Below are 6,044 nucleotides of genomic sequence, written 5' to 3'. Positions count from 1 at the left end.
AAGCTCCGTAGACTGTTAGAATACCCCGTTTCCTGCGATGATATGGCTTGAGCGCCGAGCCGGGAAGTAAAGCCTGTTGCCGCACACTTCTCCCAACTATATCGGTTGGCATCTCAGCTCTGTCAAAAGTTTTTTTTTTTTAATAAATAATAGTAATACTTTAGGAAGAGAAGATGTCATGTCTGTATAGTTATTCTCCATGTCTACATTTTGGCACCGACTGATTATTTCCTTCGTAGATTTAATCTCTTTGTTTTGAGCAGCGTGAATTTCCTAATAAGTTAGAGGAAATCCTTTTATTTCAGAGAACGCCTTAAAAACCTGTAAAAAAAAAAAATTGATGTACTATAGTAATATTCTAAGAATCTGGTGTCAAGTTTAGCATAATTGGCTTTTTGACCCCATGACCACCATCACAATCTTCTTGTTTGCAAACCAAGAGAGGTAAATGGAAAGGAGTTGTCTTGGAGAATTAGAGAAGTATTGGTCCCAGCTCGAAATCACTGAATCATCTTCTATGGAGCTCACTGGCCAACAAGTCAAGTCCTGAGATTTCTTTCCTCCTAGATCTTCCCCCATCAGTGGTGAGTGGTATTATTGAGAAGTAGAGGAGTTTCATCCAATGAAGTGGAGACCATATAACAAAGCTGGGTCACCAAGTGCTGAGGAGCATAGTGCAAGAAAGTCACCAATGCAGCTGACTCCTTAACTGCAGAGACCAAACCTTATCTGGCACAAAGACTGTGTCCTCTGGGAGCTTACATGGCTGAGCAGCTGCATGCAAGCTTCACATTACCAAGCACAATGCCAAGTGTCAAAAGTTGTTATAACTGCAAAGAAGGGACCAACTCTATACTAATACCAACTTCATATTAATGCTGATGGATTTAGAAACTGATACCTAAAAGCTCCTATAGGTGTTCCAATATTTTTGACAAGCTAGAATATGCCACTGCCAATTGAGGTCCTTCGTCTTGGTACAAACCAACTGTGAGAACTATGAGGCTTCCCTCTAAATTTCCCCTGCCACCCTGGAACTACAAGCAGATGGAATGGGACAGTGCTGCAGTTTCTTGGGGTGAATGGCAGGAGGTAGTAACAGGAAAATTGCTAAATAAATTGCAATGAAGGTCCTGGTGAATTGATAAGACATATGTCATGGTTATGGTTACATTTTGTGTCAAACAGAGACTCATGTAATACAGACTCCAGATGCAGACCCCCTATGTAATAAAGACCTCAGATGCAGACCCCAAATGTAATAAAGACCTCAGATGCAGACCCCAAATGTAATAAAGACCTAGGGGGATATTTACTAAATGTGTGTTAAAAATAATGGTCTTTTAATTAGTCTAATAAATTCACCTGGTTCGGAGCAGACGTAGCGATGCGCCAATATATGCAACTTTTTAAAAAATTGCGCAGTTAATAAATTTAGCTAAAAAGGAATTCTGGCGCACTTTCGATCTAATTAACAACAAAAAATCTAATTCAAAAAGTCGCATCTAATTTGGATAGTCTTGGATAGTCTTCATAAATTCATATTAGATTTATTTTTAGCGCAAACTAGATATATTAGACTAAAAACAGGTGGAATTAGTTTGATAAATGTCCCCCCTAATGTTATATAGACTTAGTACACATTGCAGATGCTTCTTTACTCCCCCTTGAATGGGGAATATCCGGCCCTCCAGCTGTTGAAACACTACAACTGCCTTCATGCCTAGACAGCCAAATTAGCTTTGGTTGTCCAGGCATAATGGGAACTCTAGTTTTTCAACAGCTTGAGGTCTGAAGGTTTCCTATCCCTGCCATAGACGTTCAGGAGAATTAATCCAGCAGAGTTTGGTACATCGCCCCTCTCCAGGAGTTTACTCTCTATTTCAGGCTGATCTTTATTGGGGATTGGTACCAACTATAGACCCAACACCCTAAGGCCACCCACTGTCTTTTATTCTTTGCTGTATTAAGGTAACAGCTCATGGTTTGTAACCTTTGTTTGTTCTTTTTTCCACAAGTGTACTTACATACCCTGCTATGCAAAAATACTGTAGAGACACCATCATGTGTTTCTCAACGTCAGTGAGCTAGCCAGAACTTCCTTCAGGGTTTGCTACCACTAGCCAGAATCTTACTCCACATTCAGAGAGGCGAACACCCCAAAACAGCTGTCTGTGGATGGATACCTTGCTGAGGTATTTCACAAGCCCTGTCATTTTTTGATTGCGGCTTGTTGGAAGGTGGTCTCCTTGACTGGAGATCCCCATTGGTTTGGTTGTTCCTTCCCAGAGGAAAGTCTGGCTAGCTCACTGCTGTTGAGAAACATGTGTCTCCGCAGTATTTTTGCATATTTGTTTTCTCAGGGGGGCAATGTTCCTAGATACACTGACGTTGTATGAGAAACATGTGATGGTATCTCCGCAGTATTTTGGGTGATCTCCTTGAGGTCAACCATCATTCTCTTACCTGCATACCCCCAACTTAAAACATTTCACTCTCAAGCAGTACATAGCTCTACAAACTGGAGACTGTGTGGGGTTAACGTTATCTGCCTATACCTCTTACTGCATCACGTTCAGAACCTCCTCCAAGTCCCTTTCCATCAGTTAACAAGTGCATCTTTATCTAAACAATTTCCCTCCTTTTCTTGCCAGCAGTGCATTCTTCTACCTACTGTGTTCTAAGTCATTCCCAACGCCAAAGCTGGACACGGACGCCATGCCATTGTCATGATGAATCTCATACAGATAAAGAACGCTGAATATTTTGGGAAAGAATGGATTGGCTTCAGGCCCATCTTCCTGCCCCTGTCCCAAAGTAAACAAGACTGGTTTGGACGGAAGGTAGATGCCCGGTCACGGACAAGTACCGAGAGATCAGACCTATTTTAACCAACCTTTGGTGCCAGTTCTTTATTTTGCCTCCCAGTCCCCAACTCTGTCAATTAGGTTTTGATATCTTCATTTTGTGACCTTTTAAAAAGAACACAGTCATCCTGTGAGGAAAAATAACGCAGTATTGGTGACTATCTAATCTGTAGAAGACTGGGATCCAGTCCAAAACAATAAGAAAGTGAGTGAGAAATGTATTAAAAGGAGGAAAATGGCCAATATGACATAAGATAATCACAGTCCGAGAAGCTTGAAATGCGTAAGTGTCTTGTAGAAATAATAACTGTGACATCTAAGGTGCTGGATGATCCCATTCTGAATTTGGCATCATGTCTGACTAGATGTTCCTCAAGCTGATCATGGCTGATCCAACAGCAAGGAATGTCTCAAGGGTCATGGATAGAACCTGAACAGTGAAACACACCAATGCCTTTGGTCCTGGGTACAAAACAGAGAGCCCATTCTGATCGGTCTTTGATACGACGACCACTCTCTACGTATGCCAGTAGAGACCACTACAGAAGATAATAATGATCCGTCATTCTAGAACAGGGATAGAGAACCTTCTGCCCTGCATTATATAGGATAAGGGATTGAGCAGCCCTGCAGTTCCTGACACAGCCATTGGTGGCAGCAGAGAGGCAACATTACACAAGCCTCTCTTCCTTACAAAACTGCATGGAAATTCTTCCTTTATGTAAGTGTGTATAAGTCCCTGTTATTTATGGTAAATTTTTTGGAGTCATCGACAAGAATATGACTTTAGCAGTACAGCAGTACATTGCATTGAGGTAGAGTAACTGTGAACCCTGTCATGGTAACATATTAACCCATGGATCATGGTTAAGGATACGGGGAAAGGGGCAAAAACACTTTTAAGCCCAGTGAATTCAGGATATGGGGGGAGTTAATTGTGCTAGAAGGGGGCTTCACGAGGAAGACAATTCTAGAATGTTGGGGGGGAGGGGGTGATGGAAGAACAGAAAAAAATTGAAGATGTAGAATGAAGATGAAAGAGTGGAAGGGGCTGACAGTAACAATGAGGATGAGGATCTCAGTGGTGGCTATATAGAGGAGTAAAGAGAACTGTATGGAGGAAAATTCTAGAAAAGTGAGCAATGACGTCATTGGTGGTCTAAAGTGGTCATTTAAGGGGATTTTAAAGTGAATATACCATCAGTACTTTCTCTTTCAGTTTTGCACATGAATAGAACGGCGCAAGCACATAGAAGTCGGTCCATCGGGGCCGAGTCATAGAGGGCATAGAGGGGCGGGGGTTTCCTCCCACTGGGGTCAGGCCGGCCCACCTCCAGTGCTCGGTAATGGTCCGTTGGCTAGTGCAGAAATCGGGCTGCAGTCCCAAAAAGGGACAACGGCATTCTATTCATGTGCAAAACTTAAAGGGAATGTACTGATGGTGCATTCGCTTTAAGAAGAGGAATTTAATGGAAATTTATGGCACCAGAAAGTTATAAAAGGGTAAAAGTACAGCTAGGGTTGCTTGGAGTCAACCAGGAAAGGGGATCATTTATAAATCAATGGGAAGGCAAATGATCAAGAACAACATCAAAGGCGAGTTACTGTACAATAGGATGAAGATATCGCTATAAGGGAAATGGAATACGGCTCTATAGTCAACCAGGCTGTGCGGCCATTTCCTCCCCATTGTTCTGTATACAGATACTCTGCAATAATATGTTACCGTGTAGATGGTGCGCTCCATGGAGGAGACTTTTGGAAGGTCAGAAGCGGAGTTGTGAAGGTTGACCCCTGTGGGATGTCAGTGTAGGGGGGGGACAAGACTGAAAGATGCGGCTCTTGCAATAAACTCAATGCGATCGCCATGATACATCACTGGCTGGGGTACATTTACAGTATGGCTAAGGCACATATGAGTACATCACTAACACAGCACTCTTTGGTATTAACTTAAAGTGTCACTGTCGTGAAATTTTTTTTTGCAGAAATCAATAGTCCAGGCGATTTTAAGAAACTTTGTAATTGGGTTTATTATCCGAAAAATGCATTTTTATCATGAAAAAGCAGTTTGAAGCTCTCCCCCCTGTCTTCATTGTTCTCCTATGGAGAGAGCTAAAGAGAAGACCAAAACAGGACAACAAAGAGTTAATCTACAAATCCCTCACCCGTTATCTGTTCTGACCATCACCAGTGACCTGTCTGAGCTCGGATTACAGCTGTCACCCAGCTCCATGCCTGTAATCCTCTGTTATCTGCTTTCTGCTGCCGGCTAACTCCCTCCTTCCTCCTTCCCCCTCCCCTCTCCCTAGAGCAGACAGGGGACGTCTCCTGCAACAAGTAACAATTTTCAGATTTTTCAGAGTGGATGAAAAAGAGGAAGGAGGGGGGGACCTGGGAAAAGGCTTTTTACATGCAGATAATGGCAGATTTGGCTAATAAACCCAATTACAAAGTTTCTTAAAATCGCCTGGACTATTGATTTCTGCAAAAAAAAAAAATACGACAGTGACTCTTTAAGCATTTAGGAAAGTTATCTAAGGCTGGGGTACCAATGGGGCATCTTTGGCTGGAGCATTTATGAAGATATCTGTGACCGAGACATTCATGGAGGCAAATGTGGAACTTATGATATAGATATAGGGGCAGAAGGGGCATCTGAGGCTTAGTTACTTTTGAGGGCACCTATGGTGGGGGAACTTATGGAAGCCTCTGGAGCACTTATGGAGGCATCTACAGCTGAGCCACTCGTATAGCTGGGATGTAGTCAGTAGTGAGGAGCCAACATCCTGATGTTTGGTTCGGAAAATTAAAAAAAAATATTGTGATTGGTGTGTGTTTGTGTTCGACGAACATTCTCGAAAACAAATAACGAACGTACAGGCGAAGCATATGTTTCGGTCCACTCAAATGCATACAGATTGGTGTAAAGCATAAATTGCGCAGTTGCATACATCGCGACATTCGCGACAAATTGTTCGTTATCGGCGAACACAAACAATTAGCGTCGTGTTCGTACGAACATATAAACATTTACGAACATGTTCGCTCATCACTAGTAGTCAGGGAGTTGTAGGGTAACTGATTGCCAATTGCTATAGGACATGTAAAAGTCCCAAACAAATCTCATAGTAACGTGTCTAGTCTGTTACCATAAAGGCAGTATAAAGAGGAAAA

Source organism: Dendropsophus ebraccatus, chromosome 14 (assembly GCF_027789765.1).
Source record: "Dendropsophus ebraccatus isolate aDenEbr1 chromosome 14, aDenEbr1.pat, whole genome shotgun sequence".
Classification (NCBI taxonomy): domain Eukaryota; kingdom Metazoa; phylum Chordata; class Amphibia; order Anura; family Hylidae; genus Dendropsophus; species Dendropsophus ebraccatus.
Note: the sequence above shows the minus strand (reverse complement) of the source record.